The sequence below is a fragment of the Eucalyptus grandis genome, chromosome 3 (assembly GCF_016545825.1).
Source record: "Eucalyptus grandis isolate ANBG69807.140 chromosome 3, ASM1654582v1, whole genome shotgun sequence".
Lineage (NCBI taxonomy): Eukaryota > Viridiplantae > Streptophyta > Magnoliopsida > Myrtales > Myrtaceae > Eucalyptus > Eucalyptus grandis.
The window spans coordinates 21,733,571-21,752,457 of NC_052614.1; the positions used below are offsets into that span (position 1 = coordinate 21,733,571).

General features: G+C 38.6%; 3 long non-coding RNA genes across 5 annotated transcripts; all 3 read right to left on the bottom strand.

Annotated features, from left to right (window-relative positions):
* Window positions 1-468: 468 nt before the first annotated feature.
* LOC120291197 lies at window positions 469-2,046 on the bottom strand. Of its 2 annotated transcripts, XR_005549104.1 has the most exons (4): window positions 1,782-2,046; window positions 1,599-1,699; window positions 781-1,139; window positions 469-561 (listed from the first exon to the last, which is right to left on the bottom strand). It is a non-coding gene; the product is annotated as an uncharacterized LOC120291197 (long non-coding RNA). The 2 variants fall into 2 exon arrangements; XR_005549103.1 differs by lacking the exon at window positions 469-561 and having other exon boundaries at window positions 692-1,139.
* A 4,040-nt stretch (window positions 2,047-6,086) lies between these two features.
* On the bottom strand, window positions 6,087-7,930 carry LOC120291198. The gene is made up of 3 exons (XR_005549105.1): window positions 7,891-7,930; window positions 7,577-7,662; window positions 6,087-6,188 (listed from the first exon to the last, which is right to left on the bottom strand). It is a non-coding gene; the product is annotated as an uncharacterized LOC120291198 (long non-coding RNA).
* Window positions 7,931-7,941: 11 nt separating this feature from the next.
* Window positions 7,942-12,962, bottom strand: LOC120286247. 2 transcript variants are annotated; one of them, XR_005549102.1, is made up of 6 exons: window positions 12,708-12,962; window positions 11,577-11,673; window positions 9,071-9,197; window positions 8,882-8,995; window positions 8,565-8,725; window positions 7,942-7,969 (listed from the first exon to the last, which is right to left on the bottom strand). It is a non-coding gene; the product is annotated as an uncharacterized LOC120286247 (long non-coding RNA). The 2 variants fall into 2 exon arrangements; XR_005549101.1 differs by lacking the exon at window positions 11,577-11,673.
* Between the last annotated feature and the right edge of the window lie 5,925 nt (window positions 12,963-18,887).

An 18,887-nucleotide genomic window follows, 5' to 3' on the forward strand; every position in this document is an offset into this window, starting at 1 on the left:
CTTCCGATTCCCATCCTTTCACCGAAGTGACTTCTCGGAGCGCTTCTATCCAGTTATTCACAACCATTTCGCCCATTTTCCTTTTATGTGCATGGATAGCATTTCTAAATTGCCTGGTAAGATGTTTCAATTGTGAGGGTTTCACCTTGTAATATATAGGCAACACTAGTTGCCCTTTGCTTCTCCTGCACTCTAATATATGAGCTAGCTCCTTAAGGCACCATATGCTGGAAGCAAAGTTTTCAGAGATAATCACAATCGAGATCTTAGTCTGCGAAATAACGGAAAAAAGATCCAAATTAATCTTCGCACCAACACGGATCTCTGCATCTCTGTACACGTGAACTCCTGCATCGACAAAGCTAGTATAGAGATAATCGACGAAACCCTTACGGGTGTCTGACCCTCTAAAGCTCATAAATACTTCATAACCTTTTTCTTTCGACTTTTGGTTCTGCGTCCAAAATCACCACTATGTGGAGAGGCTGATGAGGAAGACGCCCCGTGAATTGAATCTTCTAAATGAGTGGGTTTTTCTTTTTCCACCTCGAGAGGATTATACTAATTCAAAGAGTAAAAGAGATTGATGAAGCAGAGACTCAAAAGAAAGCAGGAAACAGAAAACAGACATATATATAATCCCAGATCAAAACTCATCAGAACTCAATTCGAGCTACTTCGGGGGAAAACAAAAGAACTCTCACACAAGTCATCAGAAGAAAATGGAGCAACCAAAGCTGGAAACAGAGGGGAAGAGAAGAGTAAGGAGTCATTGATTACCTGAGGAGTGCTCAAGAGCACTTCGAAGTCATTCCCTTTCTGCTGTTTGTCTCCGCCTTTGTAATGTCCTCCATGCAGGGGGGTCGATGAGGAAGAGGCCCCGGAATTCAGATCTTCTAAATGATTGGGTTCTTTTCTTTTCCACTTTGTTTGGCAATTTAAGTTGAGAGGGAAATGAAGGGAAAAGAAAAGAAAGGAGTTGGACCATAAGGAAGAGAAGGGACTCTTCATTTCCCTTCTTCTCGTTTGGATGTACATCATGCAGTGATTGACAAAAAAAAATACCTTTTATTTTCTTTCAAAGTAGGAGATTGATCAAGCAGAGCTCTAGAGGAAAGGCAGATTTCACAGACCCGGATCTGCAAATTGAAGAAATGTATCTCAGAATTTGATTGGGAGCAACATTAATTCAAACAAAGATACAAGAGCGCTCACACACCCTAATCTGGAGAAAATGGAGCAATCAAAGCAGGAAAACAGAGAAGAAGAGCAAGGAGTGACCGACTATTTGAGGAGTGCTAAAAAACCACTATCCAGCCACTGCTGTTTTCCACCGATCTCGGCCTTCGACGTTTTATTACCAACACAAAACACTCTCTACTAATAAAAGAACAGGAGAGCAATTTCGCAGCATTATATGGAAGGTGCGTGGATTCTATGCAGCTGCTTCTTGACTTGACTTGCTTATTCTATTAATGAAAAAAAACCAACGAGCATAGTGTCGCTCGTTGGTCACCATTTTCTCTACTGACTAATATAAGGAAGTTATCGAATTGATGCGTGGTTGGCGCTCTTTATAAGGAAAGACACTCACTTACCTTCCTTGAAAGCGATTTCAAACATCCTCTGGTAAATTTGGAAGGGGCGGAATAACTATATATTTCGGGGAAGTCAGCCGGATGCCTGCAAAGTAGTAGATCTGGCCCGATTTCAGCAGAAAAGCTATGAAAAATGGGGCTTTCAACACGCTCGAGCAAGAAAGTCAGACGAAACCGAGATACCTCAAATCTGGGTAGCTCCGGCGACAGGGACCATGAAGATCAACGTCGATGGTCGATTTGTGCAGGGTCGAGGGAAGGCGCGATATCCTGCATCGTCCGCGACTTCTCAGGCTGCCTTGTGGACGGTTTCACCAAAACAGTTCGGGCGGCTTCAGTTGCTCAGCTGGAAGCCCTAGCTCTGTTAGAAGCTCTGAAGTACATCAAGAAGAAGCAGGTGGGTGTGGTTTCGGTGGGGTCCCGACTGTCAAAAGTCTGGTAAGATCTCTCAAGTGCGCGGGAGACTTTAACTGGGACACACGTGCTGTATGGACAGAGTGCAAAGACCTTCTTCGGAACTTACCGCTGGTGGGCCTTCATTCCTATCAAAGAACCGAAAATGCCGTTGTGGACTGGGCCGCGCACGAGCAGAGGAAACAGACATTACCGCCCAATTGGCTTTCTTCTCCACCCCAAGCCCTTTGAGTTTGGGCCCTGCTATGTAATGATGCCCCACTCTTGGGAGCTGCTGGATCCTCACCAGTTATGATATAAATAAAATTTCGTTTTTTGACCAAAATATACATACATACATACATAAATACATACATACACACATATATATATATATGGTATCAGAGCCAGTGGGAAGGTATAGATAGTCTTTGTAAGAACATACTCTTAGATCGAGAGCCATTCGTTGGCGTCCTTCTTGTTTCTACAGAGTGGTCCAGGCCGTAAGTCCCTAAGTGGCTGTTAGACCGTTGGTTTAGCTCCTCAAATCGGTTCTGAAGAAGGAATAGTTCCGATCTTAAGTATGAGTTTACATAGAAGATCTACATCTTCCTCTAGTTCTCTATCACAAATGGACTCGATCCCAGTCCTATACATAGAGAAGAAGTAAGGATAGAAGATTTCAACAAATCTATAGAAAATTGGGAAATTCCTAAAATACAGCTTAAAGAAATATACAAACAGTCAAAGATGAAATTTTTCAAAAAATCAGACTATGTCATATCCACCGAAGAAAGAGATGTTCCTCTTTCTAATTCTTATGAAAAATACATCTTTTAAACAAAAAGTCCATCCAAAAGCATAAACAAAAATACAATTACATTCATATAGGACTAGTCCAAGTAGAAGTCAAACCTCTTACAAAAGAAAATCTTAATACATCTATTCTTTTAGTTTTACGGGATTCACGTCTCTTAAACTATGATGAGTCCATACTAGGTACCGTGGAGACAAGTCTCTGCAAAGGACCCATACATTTTGACTGTTATCCTAATTTCTCAGTTTCTCTCAAAGATAAGAACATTCTTAAAGCTCTAACACTCCAAATCAAAACCCATAATTACAAAGTAGCAGATAGATCTATTCCTTTAGCCATTGTCTATAGAATTCATTATAAAGCCATGTCCTCCGCTTTTGGATAAAATGCTTTCAAACATAGTCCTCGAGGAGAAACACTTCTTCTCCAAACTGACATTTCTAGAGCAAATACAACAATTCCTAGGTCTATTAATTGGAATCAGGTTACTTTACCATAACAATGGGAATTAGAAAACCAAATTCCCCAACAAGTTGTTCAAAATACAGACCATACTAATGTCATTCAACACCCAGAAGGAAGAGTGACCATTAGATTTCTCAGAAGATCTTTCGATTCAAGATCTAGTCCTTCTTTTCATAATTCTTATACAAGGTCCATAGATCTTAATCCTAATCTTCCTCCTATAATCACCATTCCCCTAGTACGCATAGAAACACTCCTCCTCCTAGTATACATAGAGACACTCCCACAAGGGATACAACACATTTACCTCCTTCCACCAAAAGGAGAAGTAATCGGAGACACCTCTTGAACCGAAATTAGTGGTTTAGATAATAGATCGTGGATTTCCGGCCGCTTTATCAACAAAATCAGCTGAATCAACCAAACCAGTCTTAGGAAATACAGATTCTCCTCATCATTCTCCTACTTATTCACAAATGATAGATGCCGAGCTTAATTTTTTAGAAAAACATTTTGAACCAAACAAAACTTTTCTTAATAAAGAATTTAATTCTGAAAATAACAAACAAATCAGAGAATGGTTCTTCAAAACCTTTGCTGATAAAGCAAAAGACATCAAACAAAAATATTACGACTACATATATGAATATGAAGTCCATATATTTTTCTTTGATTGGTTAGAAGAACAATTCCTCGAACCAAAAGAAATATTTGTTTTAGATCATCATTACAAATGGAAACTTGACAATGGTGAAACCATAGAATCCAATCATCCACCCCTTAGGAGAATAAAAATCCAGCATGGAGATAGCGAGGTTACTGACCACTCCCTTTAGGCTTCCGACAAAGGAGACTCTCTATACACCCACAAAGTTATTGAACAAAACAACTTTACTAATCAACATTTAGTAACCCTAGGAAAACAGTTGAATAGGATAGAATCCATCATCCAAAATCCTACTCACCTTATTACACCTCAAGTTGACACACTCAAAAAACCCATTTTTAAAGCCTTTGAATTTCCAAAAAATCTTAGCCCAGAGTTTGCCAAAGCTATAGAACAAAAGAAAAAACTCTTAGGAAAATCCAAGGTAGAACCTGATCCTATACTAGACACTCCTAAATTCCAGAATCTTATCATTAGAGACACTCCAGACCAACCCACCATTAATACTCTGACTAAACCCTCTCGATAATCTCGATAATGAGTCAGTCAATGAGATTAACAGACTCAATTGGAGACAACCTCGAAGCTTTATTATAGTAGAGCTACCCCACCGACATTGCCCAAGAAGAATCATCGCAAAAATACAGAATAAATACTCTCCCGACGCCATCTATGAATGGAACATTGATGGTGTTGCGAAACCAATATTATGAACATTCTTAACAACATGGTGATGCTTGCTAATGCCTACAAAACACAGCAAGATGTTTCGACCATGCTGTTGCTAATCTTTTAGTAGCCGGATTTACTTGGACAGCTAAAAGGTTGGTGGGATACTGAGATGAACAAAAGACACAAATTTTAACTGCTTATAAGGTAGATGATTTTGGTCAACGCATGGATGATGATCAAGGTCATCTCATCCAAGATGCGGTCAATACCCTTATCTATTCCATTTCACAACACTTTGTAGGAGATCCTTCACATATTAGGGATAGAAACCAAAATCTCCTTTCCAATATGCGTTGCAAATCCTTAGGAAGATTTAGAGAATACAAAGAGCTTTTCTTTCAAAGGGTTCTTATTAGACCCGATTTGCAATCAACCCTTTTGGAAAGAAAAATTCTTAGCCGGTTTACCCCAAATTATAGGTGATCAAGTTATATATATATATATAATAAACATGAGATTTTGATAACACATATTCTTTTTTTGCAGGACGGATGTGCAGAATCAATGTCAGATAAGATTTATTATATCACAAAGGTCCCTTGCTTGTGCATGTTAGCGCCTAATGATGGTGTCATTTGTATTGGCATAGCGTTGTGAACTTGCGATAAAGAAACTTATTTTATCAGAAAATAAGAAGACAACCACCAAATTTATGCGTAGTCACCACTTGTTAAAGATGTTTAAGGTTGATTGACGATTAGATGCGGACGTTTTAGCAAAAAGTGGAATTGGGTGAGAATTTGTATTACAATTTGAAGGGAGTGACAAGCATATTCGGACATTTGATATGTCAACAGTGGCCAAAGAATCTATAGCATATGGATATGGATTATCAAGGCAATTGACAATCCGTAGATAGTAAATATCAATGGTTTTGTTTGTGCTTGCCTTGGACAAGTTGGACAATTATGACAACGTTGTTTGCACAATTAACATATAATTGAGTTGTGGTCTCATATTAAATTCTTCTGATTACATAATGAGATGAATGTGGTCAATCCTTCTTTTCCTTTTTGCACACTCACAAGGCATAATGAGATGAATGCGGTCAATATTTTTCGTTCGTTTCTTTTTGTAAGCAATATAAATGGTCATTTTCAGCAAAAAAATTTCAAATCAGTCATTTTTCATGAAACAAACGAAGCCTCAATATATAAATATCCACCAAGTTTTACCAAACAGCAGAAAATTAGCGAAAAATATCCAGATCAACTTATCATAAGAGTAGCACTGCTCAATTCACAGACTTCAGCTGAACTTCATAATTTGCCACAGAACAAGTATTTGGGGTTTATATATTGCAATCATGACTAATGAACCAATTATCTTTCATCAGGCTTTTCGCTGTTATCTCCAATATCAAGTAGAGGACCTTTGACATCCGTCGTGGTGCCAGAAGGTCTCAGCGGGGTTTTCAGCCTAAACTGAAGTTCCAGAAGCAATGACTCCATGCTTGGCAGGTACACGCTGCAAGTCATCATTCAAAGCTAATCCTTGACGTAGAAGTGATTCATCCCTGGATTACAAGATCAAGTTGGAACTAATAAGCCATCCCTTCTTATGAAATTTAGCATGTGCATTTCTAATGACTACTAGGAAGAAGTTCCACACCTATGAGTTATGGAATTACCCTGGAGAGAGAAAGAGAGAGAGGTGGGGATTTAAACTCACTTCAACCGAACCCGACATAAAGAAATAATGTTAACTAAGAACCTCCTTCAAGTTTGGCAACCCCCGAGGGAATTTTTCTTTTAAATTTCATTCAAATTCAGGAAGATCTACTGTTGATAGTCTCTGCAATTGTGCTTTATTTATAATTCTCATCTTCTTAGCTGCACCAAAATTCATTCTTTCACTGGCTGTGAACAATTCCTGTCAGATGAGTGAGAGCTTATTTTATTTAATCTTTTATTTCCTCCCATGAGTAATCAGACAAGATATCTCACAGTTAGCCTTTCATAAGCTTGGTATTAATGCAACCATTGGCACATGTATCCTCATGTTATTATACCCTAAAAAACTGCAAGGTAGTGGATGAAAATAGGAAACCACACAGAAATCATCTGCACCTGTGCTTATAAATTCGATGCAAGTGCAAGTTATTAGTTAGACGAAAGTAACTTTTCTTTTTACTGTATCGGATCCATAAACCTTTTAAATTTGTAGCATACACGACTTCCTCCATATCAGTAATTAAAAACACCCCAGCTCCAATGCAACAGGTATGGCACACAATCTTCTCCATACCTCACGAAATATATCTTAATTATTGACCCTTCATCTAGCAACATGCTATACGTCCATTTATGCTACTAAAATGGACAATTTGCACCACAAAGATAGCAATCAGATGAAATATCAACGGAAGCAACAGGACAAGGCATATGAATACACTGATTTTAGCTAAACTAATTAAGGTCATTAAGAATCAGAAATCAGTCAAGCAATTGTCTATTATAGTGTCCTCTTCACCAGATAAGACAAAAGTTGACATCCACACAAGTTAGATAAAATACAAAACAATTTATTATAAAACAGAGATATAGCTATTGAACTCCACATAATACAGAGACAGCAACCAAGTAATTAGTGGGGACACATAAAATAGTCCAGTGCAAGCCAGATGAAAAGCATTTTCATCTTGAGGAAGAGTGAAAGAGTTCCCACTGTCTCACGCCAACATCATGAATCTGCCACTGCATCTATATTGCTTATGCTGGAACTAGTCTTATAAGCAAAGAAAACATATATAAAGGTTTCCTCTTCACCAAACGAGAAAAAGGACAACCACTTAAATGTCCCAGCTCTGGACATGGTAGCAAGAGTATTTAAACACCAAAAGGAAAGCTGGAGAAGATGATAAGCATCAAAATACATTCAGCAAAAAGGGCATCTGAGCCTTACAATGTTGAATTTACAAGGTGCACCACTCTCTGCTTGTAGGTGCAGCACTGCTCTACCAAGTCAACAATGATCTCCTGCCTAAGCCCCTGCAAATATATATATATTATAAATAAATAAATAAAAGCCAATAAGAGAAAAATTGTAACTGCAAAAGAAACACCACCGTATGGTTTCCAAATGAATGGAAAAACTTAAAAAAAAGGTGAACTTCAACCTTATATTATTTCAATAAGATACTATCAGCTCCCACTAATTCAACTGCTTGATGCATAAAAATACATCCTCAATTAAGCATCACAAATTGAAAAATATACCTCCTTGTTTCCAGCATCTATGGCAATCAGCATTTCCGAGCACATCCATGATCCCCGTGCATTCTGTATTTCTGTCAAGCTACACAAGAACATTAAGTTATGCCTTAAGAACCTCAAAGTATATGAAAGCAGCAAGGTGCTGCAAAATTGTCCTTTAACAGGATACTAAATTATCCCATTTGCCTAGGGCTACAATCCTTTAATCATCAGTGTACTAAAAAGTATGTAAAACAATAATCAAAGTGTTTGTTTCAACAAAATCATACCGACTGTCTAAGGATCACAAAGATAGGACCTCTGCGATACATACAAGCTAGAAGGCAATAGTGAGCTTGTTTGAATTCGCTTGAAAAAAAGAAAATTATTATATGTGAATTACGTGTCACTATTTGCATATTTTGAAAATTAAATTCAGGTGCCTCACGTTAACAAAAGTCAAATTGAGTAAGCCACAGGATTAAAGAAAATAAAAAGTACTCAACAAAAGTCTTACCAAACAACTCTGTCTTTCAAAGAACAGATTTTGCCACTTAGAAGTAAAGACAAATGTTAAGTTCCGCACAGTACTATAATACAAACAGCAGGTTTAAAATTCTTTCGACCTAAATCTGTAAGAAATAAAAAATTTTGAAAGACAAGAGAAAAGGTATCAGCATTTCTATGTATAAATGCACCTCAATGTGGGAAACTCAGACTCAGCAGAAGACTCAGATGGCTCTGGCCGGATATCAGCATTGCAGATATTTTGCGGATATGATGAAAGAGGCTGTGTCTGTGGAGGTTTAAAAACCAGCGCAGGACCCTCCTCTCTCTGAGCGAACACTGCTCCTGCTCGCTGTACGAAAATGAGTGGACTTAGTGATTAATAGATAAAATAACATAACGGCCAATACCAGAAAAAGGTAAATGGTATGGTACTGTCAAGACCTAAAGACATCATCCAAATCACAAATAAAATAAGTCTTTTCTCAAGAGAAGGAGAAATAAATACCAGCAACCCCTGGTAGGCAGCATGTTATTGAGGATATCTAGCCCTCGGTCCTTCAAAAGCTTCTTGCCAAGTATCTATCAAGATCAGTATCTTCTCTTTGACATGGATATCGGGCTGAAGAATCAGGAAAACCATGAAGTTTTAGCCAACAGGTACCTTTCAGCATCCAAATGCATTAAAATTTCTTACCTTCTTCTTCACTATTTTCACCATCTCATGAAGAACTTCTCTCCCAGCTACATGCACATGAACAATGTCTCCACAATTCCTTATAATTGTCTCTGATAACTAATAAGACAAAGAAAACCCAACTGACCTGCATTAGACAAAGATACAACAAGCATTTAATCCAGGAAAAAAGAATTCGTAAGGAACTAGAGCAGAGTTCCTATCCATACAATATGCAAATCAATTCAGATACTCCATAAAATGAACAAACTTTTCCAAAGAAAACCAAGTGTAGGTATGCAAATGCAATTCTCAGTCAATACAACAGAATAACCTAAATTGCACCCCTCTCTAAAATCTCCTTCCTGTGACTGAACGGAAACATATTGCACAAAGCAAACAAGGTTGCCACATCCCCTATACACTCAAATGACAAGATTTCATAGGATCAAGAAAACACTAAGATATGAAACTTCCACAGTAGGAATATCAGATTATAGACGGTGCTTTTAGAACAAAATAAGTTCATCCACAACGTTTAAAACCTCTAATGCATCTTCACTTTAGTGAACCAAACAAGACACAGGATTAGCATAATAAAAAATTTCCCAAATTATTACAAGCATATTCTCATACTCTGGACCTTTTTCAGCATTCAAAACTATTAGACTGCTTCGAGTGGCTCATGATTCTTGTTTGACTGGCTTCTGCTTCTCATATCTACTGTTCTAGGCGACAACAGAACATGGATCTTCAAATACACTAAGGAACTCTTTGACTAACTATTTCCTGACATAAGCATCCCAAGGCATTGAACCTTGAAATCGAAAAAGACACCCACATAGAACCTTTTGTTATATCTCTACATTCGCTAAAAACTTGTGAGCAGCTTTTAAATATCAAATTGAACTGTAATAACCATTTATCCACTTTCTTCACCATTCTTTCATCTCCTTAATAGCTGATAACCACTTACTAGATCCTTTTTCCTTCTATTTCTTCTCGCACTTACATATGTCTGTGCCCTTATACTGGTATTAATTAAATGTATCTATTTCACCGCTACCAAACATTTCCTCAGAGCCAAAGTGGGATCAACACCTTATGATTACTATATTGCTTCAAAAACCGCAACAATAACACAAGCGCATTCGCAATGAAAAGCTGGGTGAGGCACGGTTCCAGAAACGGTTATGACTGCTGCAGATTTGAGGGTGCTACAGCTGTGAAGAATTTGCCAAACAGCCCATAAAAGTTGAGAAACAGTTTTTGACAGCTGCATCTACTGTGAAAAAGCTACACCAAACAAAGTAGAAACATAGATGATGAACTCCTTTAACTATGCCCCAAGAAGACACCACTATCCTGAATAAATAACTATGAAATCTATACTAAGGCCCTGTTTGGTAACCATCCAAATATGGCCAAATTCTGATTCTTTGTTTTTGGAATCAGTTGGGCTTAGAATCGCGTTTGATAAAAATTTTATTTCCGGAAACAAATTTGTTCCTGAACAGTTGGGAATAGAATCAAGAACAAAAAAAGTTGATTCTTGTTCCGGAACAATTTGAGAATCAAAATCAAAAACTTTTTCTTCCTTCGGCCATCTCGCGACCGCCGTCCACCACCGCCCGCCACCGTCCGCCGGCCGCCTGTCCGGCGAGCTGCCGAGGCTTGCCCGGCCACCGGGAGGCTCGGCCTCGCGGGGCTAGGCGGGCTAGGTAAGCCTTGCGACGCCCAGCCCCACCGGTGGCTGGCGAGGCTTGCCCAGCCCGCGGTGGCACCCGGCAGGCCTCGCCCGGCCTCGACGAGGCCGGCCTAGCCACCGGTAGGGCTCGGTGTGGCCGGATCTCGGCGAGGCCGAGCCTCGGCGAGGCCGAGGCCAGCCTCGCCGAGGGCCGGCGACGCTCCGGTGAGGTCGCGGGCTTGCGTACGGCCGGTCGCCGATCCGGCGACCGGCCACAAGAAAGAAGAAGAAGATGAGAAAGGAAAAAAAGAAAAGAAAAAAGGAAAAAAAAAAAAAAAAGAAAGGAAAAAATGAAAAAGAAAAGAAAAAAGAAAAGGAAAAAATGAAAAAAGAAAAGAAAAAGAAAAGGAAAAAAATGAAAAAGAAAAGATAAAAAGGAAAAAAAGTAAAAAATTTATTTAAAAATTAAAAGAAATTGATTTGGGCAATTAATGAGAATGGTACTAACGATTATTTCGAATCGAAATTTTGGACGGTTATCAAACGGCTTAAAATGCTTAGAATCGGTTCCGGAATGGAATAAAAAATAATCAGTTCTCATCATAATCTACTTCCGGGAACAGAATCGTTACCAAACGCGCCCTAAACAGCTGAAAATTAACAAACAATATGCAGGTCAACTTATCATGAGAGTAGCAATGTGACAATTAACAGGACTTAGCTGAACTTCATAGCTTGCTACATAACAAGTATTTGGGTTTATATATAGGAATCATGACTTATGAACCAGTTAGCTCTCATTAGGCTCTTTGCTGTTATCTCTAAAATCAAGTAGAGGACCTTTGACATTTGGTGTGGAGCCAGACGATCTTGGCCAGGTTTTTTCTAACTGAACTGAAGTTCCAGAAGCAATGACTTCGTGCTTGGAAAGTACATGCTGCAAGTAAAAAACAAAAGTACATGCTGCGAGTCATCATTCTGAACTTCAAGCTACTCCTTAGCCTAGAAGTGATTGATCCCTGGACTACAAGATCAAGTTGGGAGTAATAAGCCATCCTTCTTATGAAATTTAATGTGTGGTTATCTCACGAGTGCTAGAAAGAAGTCCCACATCCATGAGCTATAAAGTTATCCAACAGAGAGAGAGAGAGAGAGAGAGAGAAAGCAGAGAGTACAAACTTGCTTCAACCGAATCCAGCATAAAGCAAGCAATGTTAACTAAGAACCTCTGTTGATATTGGCAACCCTGGGAAATTCATTCTAATACAGGAAGTCCATCATTGTTACTCTCTGTGACTGGGATTTATTCATTGTTCTCATCTTCTTAGCTGCACCAAAATTCATGTTTGTACCAGTTGTAAACAATCCTGTCAGATGAGCGAGAACTTTTTCGTTTATTCTTTATTATCTGCCATGAGTGATCAGATCAGAGATCTTGCAGTTAGCCTTTTACAAGCTCAGAACTCATGCAATCGTTGGCACCTATATGCTCATGTGACTATACCGTGAAAGCTCAAGTAATTCGTTAGATGAAAGTAACTTTCTTTTCCGTATTGGGTTCATAAACACATTAAATTTCTAGCAAACACGAATTCCTCCTAATCAGCAATCAAAAGCAACCAAATACAGCTCCAACAGCAGCAGGTACGACACAAAAAACTTCTCCACTTATAATGCTAGGTAAGACTAAAACAAATGGACAAGTTGCACACAAAGATAGCAATAAGATGAAATATCAAAGGAAGCAACAGGGCAAGGCAGCCGAATGCACTTGATTTTAGCTAAACCGATCTATGTCACTAGGAATCAGAATTCAGCCAAACAACTTTCTATATATCCACACAAGCGAGATGGAATTACAGAATGATTCATAATAAAAGGGAGATATAGCTGTTAAATCGACCACAGAAAACAGAGGCAACAGAAAAAGTGACTAGCATGCGCGCGCGCATATGATAGTCCAGTGCATACCAGATGGAGAGCATCCATTTTGAGGAAGAGTTCCACAGTTTCTCACACCAGCAACATGAATCTGCCACTCTGTCCGGTAGTGCTTATGCTGGAACTAATCTCATGAGCCAAGAAAACGTATCTAAAGGTTTCATCTTTTACTCACATGACAGCCTCGCTCTCATTCTCGCCACCATTCTTGCGCTCTCTCTCTCTCTCTCTCTCTCTCTCTCTCGGGAACTGAATGGAGATCCCTTCTCCCCTCTCTCTTCTTCTTCTTCTTCGTCGGCGGTTCGTGTCTTCTTGGTTCTTGGTCTTCCCACTTCCCTTTTTCTCTCGACGAAGCTGCGATAAGGTCGAGCCAGCGATGATGGAGCCAGATGTGGCGCCGCGTGCGGCCGATCATCTTTGACCAAACACCCCGTCGTAGGGGCACAGAGAGAGAGAGAGAGAGAGAGAGAGGAAGGTGACTGCAGTCCGGGCTCGACGACTGATTCTTGCGAGAGCGGACTTCGACGAACAACGGAACTCGTAAGAATTCATTCCGAGTCCAACCCGGTTCTTCAAATGCAATCCTCATTCACCATCAACGCCAACAAGCTCGTGTAGATTCACCTCCCTCTCAACATCGCAGATTCATGTTGCTGGTGTGAATTGCCTCTCTCCTACCAAGTTCATCCCCAAAATTTATAACCGAGGAATAGTTGGGGAGGATGGGTATAGATTCCTCCATTTCAAAGATGGCCTGTGCGTGTAAATTGTATCTCTCACCTCTGTCTATTCATTCCAATGGAGATCTACGATCACATGAGCCCGGTGAACTCCATAGCAACGGCCATGGGAGGTCGGCTCCATCGATCACGAAGCCATTTTTTGGCATCGCCTGGGGCATGAAGAAGCAATCCACAATCCAGACCAAACCGCACCCGCAATTGGGATGAATGGAGGCCGATGCCCTGCTTGAAGACCGTGGAACGCCACTGCTGCCGCCGCCCAAAGCATTGGTCCGGCATTGGCCCACCACCAGTATCCTCATCCTGTGCGGGCGGGCATGCTACTTCGATTTTCCATTTCGGCAAGATCTATGCAAGGCGAGGATGGGAGTATGTTGGGCTGGAATGCCTCCCTTCCCATCTGTATATCCTACGAATTTGAGGGGTTATGGTAATCTCACCAGTACCAGCCCAGGCTTTCCTTAAAACATAAGCTACGCGGCTCGACTCAGAGCACTCTTCGTACAAAACCCTTCCATTCAAAGCCATCTCAGCATATCCTCATCATCAACTTGCTCAAAGACCCAAATGAACCCCCAGAAGATCGTCTAGCAGAGATGCTTGGGATGTTAAAGGGAACCTCTGCAGCCATCCTGTAATGAGGAAAAAAAAAAAGGCAAACGGGTCGGCAGAGAATCATCTCCGAAATATCAGGGAACTGTGTTGGGAAAATATGACGAACGATTGTTAATTTTCAGGGGACTCACCTGTCCTGAGCTCCATGCTCTGTTTGACACATTCTCTTGATCGAAATTTCTGTTGCTACTATTTCTGGCCTCCCAGAAATCTCATTTTTTCACAGGTAATCGTGCGAATTATCCATGGAATTCGCGAAGAGCATACACAGGATTGGTGCGATGCGACACTGATCTCCTCTTATCATAAGAGCCGTTTCTAATGGTTCATCTATCGTGAATGTATTTCACATGTCGGAGTCGATGTTTGTGCACAGATACTGAGGTTACACACTGAAACACAGCTTTCTGGATTTTGAGGTTTAGACGCTGGGTACAAACAAATTCAGCCGAAAATGATCTTCGAGTCTCAATTCTTCTCTTTCCTTTGAAAACTCGCAATGCCCCTATTCCATTTATTTAGTCTAGCCAGAAAATCATAAGCTCACACGTAGTTTTACATGAGAGACCTGACCTAGAAGCGATTCAAAAAGTAAGGAGTATGACATAATCTTCAAATGATTCGAGACAGTGATGTGTTCTAATTCAATCATACTGAAGAATCATTCAAAAACTATGAATCAACTAATACAACATCACGATATCGAAGCTTGCAAATCTAGACGTAGAGTAACATAACGTGATCTGAATTGATCAGACATATGACATCACATTTGTTCCCAACATATCTCGAGGTTAGGTAGGGCAAAACTGAATCAATCAGGCAATCTTGTTACGTTAGTTCCACGAATGTCCCAAGATCTTTAAATTCTTCATATTCTGCATTTTAGGGGGTAACTCCACAATTCTTGTAGATTGCAAATCCAACTTAGTCAATGATGTCAACCTTTCGATTGAATCAGGTAAGTGTCTTAACAAGTAGCATCCTTGTAATAACAGGTGTTGTAGAGACACGAGGTCTTCCATGGATTGGGGTAACCGTTTAATCCCTAAATAACATAAGTTCAAATGAGTTAACTCTTTAAGGGAGTTCATGGATTCTGGTAATTCTTCAATCCCTGTATGAGATAGGTCCAAATGAGTTAACCACTTCATGTAGCCCTCGAAATTTTGAAATTCTCTAATCCCTGAATGAGATAGGTTCAATTGAGTTAAATAGACAAGGGATTTGAAGGATCTTGGTAATTTTTCAACCCATGAATAAGATAGGTCCAATTGAGTTAAAGACCTAAGATTGACAATGCCTTCTGGAAATTCTTCGATCCCAGAATGAGATAGATCTAGCTTAGTTAATAACCAAAGGGACCTAGAAGGTATTGGAAGTTGAGCAAGTTCTTCACAATATGAGGCACACATAGTCTTTAGCTCTCGAAAACCATGTCTCCCTATTGGAATCTTTCGTATAGCAGTGTCATTTGTAAGAAGCTCCCTCAACTTTTCCAGTCCTTCTACTCCAGTCGGAAGCTCCTCTAGACTCCTACAACCTGAGACATTTAGAGTATGTAGCTCCTTCAAACCCCATTTCGACATCGGAATCTCTCGTATAGCAGTGTCATTTATGAGAAGTTCCCTCAATTTTTCCATTCTACCTACTCCTGCAGGTAGTTCCTCCAATCTCCCACAACACGAGGCATTTAGAGTCTCCAGTTTCATCAAACCATCTCCTGACATCGGAACCTCTCGTATAGCAGTGTCATTTATGAGAAGCTCCTTCAATTCTTCCAATCTACCAACTCCAATGGGTAGCTTCTCCAGTCTCCTACAACCACTGATATTCAAGGAGACGAGGGATTTGCTATCCTTGATAGAAGGATGAATCTCTTCCAGATTCTCACATTTTTCAAGAATCAAAATCTCCAAACTTTTGAAAGCAGACAAGTCAAGAGTTCTTGAAAATGGACAACTCGAAAGGTTGAGGACTTTGACATTTGTTGCAGTCTGAAAGAAAGAGAGGTTACCTTTAAGATTAAACATTGTAACGCCCGATTTTTCACTATCCTTGTTTTTTTAATTTATAAAAAAAAATATAAATATTACATAACTTAGTTCACATGCTGTAATTGCCATGATTCTCCGTCACTTCACATTTGTTTTGTTTAATTATTTCTGTAGTAGTGTTTTTTTTTAACATACCCATTGCATAAAGAATGTTAGTAATACACAAGTGATAACTATATTTTCTTATTGCATTAGGCATACCTTCCAATTTGACTAAAATAAATATCAATTGGTTAGTCCTCACAAAAATAACACATGGTTCGCCCTTCACAGAACTATAATAAAGCAATGCACTTATTTTGAAGTAGTGCGGTCAACTTTTGTTTCTAAAATAATTATCCTGACTATGATAATTCAAATAGTAATTCGTGCAAAAGCAGTTGCGTTTGTGTGAACGTAACCAAATGATGACTAGGTAGTCGTAAATTTTCATTTCTCATGTAAGAAGATTGACATAGAATATAACAAGAATTGCCATAGAGACACACTTTTACAAGAAGGGGAGAATTTATCTTAGAAGCCATAAACCATTTAGATTAAAAATATCAGGACATGCAAAATTACTGTAACTATATTTTTAATAGATTAGTTGAAAAAGTGTGCCTAATGTTACGCATGATTGGTTGTTAGGATACTATTAGTTTAAGATATTAAGGGGCTGAAGTTTCTGATATATTTAGGTGCCTATAAAATCCTCTTATATTTAAAGGAAAATCCTGAATCTAAGGAAGGATATTAATCTTTTCTGAAAGAAAGAAAGGAGAATTCATGCAATGGACCCTTGAATAACACGTTGTTATTCATAGAGATATGCCGTCTTTACATCTTACCTTGATTGGACCCCATCCTCTCCAATCCTCTGAAATCTCATTCCCTGACAGATTGAGCACAACTAATTGCTTCGAATGAAAGTTGGCCGCTACAAAATTCGAGGGACAACGCTCCCAATGAAGCCATCTAAGTTCACTAAGCATGTTCTTGAAATCTCCAGTGAAATTTGCACCACATACTTTAAGGAACCTCAAATTGGTCAGTTCTTTAAAGTTTTCACTTGTGTAGCTTTTTTTGGAGTCATATTCATCGAGACAGATGGCTTGAATCATATTAGTGCCCTATGAATAAGAAATATTGTGGAGCATGAGTTTTAAATGACGAGATGGAGCCAACTATACATGAGAAAAGACATACTAATTTCAATTTATTGTGATACTATTGTAGTGTGGGCTTCTCACTCAACATTGTGAAATGATAGATTGTGGCTGCATATTATTTATCTAATCTATGTAAAAATGTGAAGCTCAAAGAGGTGTTTCCTGACTTTTCCTCCCCCAATTATGACCTTCACAATTTCCACCTTTTGAATTCCCAAAAATTGCATCCTTTCAAAATAACAATAAAATGTCTCCCTTCGTGCACACGCTACTTCTAATATATCCACCAAAACTTGTTTCCCTTATATGTGAAACAACAAAACTCTACTTGCATATCCTTTAGATGTAAAACAACATGACTCTTACAACCCAAATACATCTATCAAACTTACCATTAAAACAGGTATCAAAATTAGAATATGCTAATTGTTGAATCCCCTCACGCCCATTCTCTTTTCTGCTGTACCTTTTTGCAATTCTCAATAGCAAAATAACTAGAATGTCATCCTAGAAGGTACCCACGTTTGAGATTCCTTCTTTATCATGTTTTTCTTCCATGAGTATTTTTCTTTGTACATGGAAGCTAAATCGATCATAGATTATTTGTGATAAAATGATTTTCACTCCGCATTTTAATACTATAGATGTTTGATGTTCTCTCTTCATTGCCACGTTGATTTTGTTAAGGTGAGATAGTAGTCATCTAAATGTTCGATCAATTTGCCCTTAGATTAATGAGATCTTGCTTACAGAAAAATTGGATGTGAAATTTGATTAAATTGAATACTTAAGGAACTTGAGTCTTTCGCATTCTTCTTTGCTTTAACCAAATATTTTAGGAGCTCAAATTTGTGTTTTGTTTTAGGTGATGAATTGCACATTGAGCACAGATCGTGAGGATCATAGTATGGAAATTCTCTGGATGTTTGAATTTTAACTTCAAGCTTTTATTCTTTTAGATGAGACCATACTTAATTTTGCCTCAGAAGTTTCACGTATCTTTACTTTATTTTTATTTTTCGGATAATTTCATAGATACCTTTTTCTAGTTCTAATAAATGTTGTATTCGTTGATTACATTTTCGTTTGCGCAAAAATCTGCTCGCTGAGAAGCATCAGTAGCATGTTATTCAACAATCTAGCTACTTCATTATATTATTTTGCATCTCAACATTTATATTCAATTTTTTTTTTAAAATTAAAGATACTCATGACATTTGTACATGCTTGCTTGATGCTTGAACAAATCATCCATATGATATGATTGCTTTTAGTTGTGTACTTTTTACCTTTTAGCATAATTAATCATCACGAAAGATTCAAAATCATATTTAGTTACACGACAACAAAAGTTAAACTTAAAAGTATTGGAATGACTCGTTGGCTTGAATTTACCCACTTTTTACAGATATATCGCATATTAATCTCATTAAAGAAAATTTTGATTTGTTGCTTTTTCACCAATGAATATTGCTTCATAAATATATGGGACGAAAAGCTATCCGTAATGGTGCATTTGATAATAGTAGAATATAAAGATGTTATTAACTATTATTATGTGAATACATGGTTTTAAAACTTATGCGATGATCATTTAAAAAAAAAACTAGAAATGACATTATTTCTGATCCTAAAATTGGATGA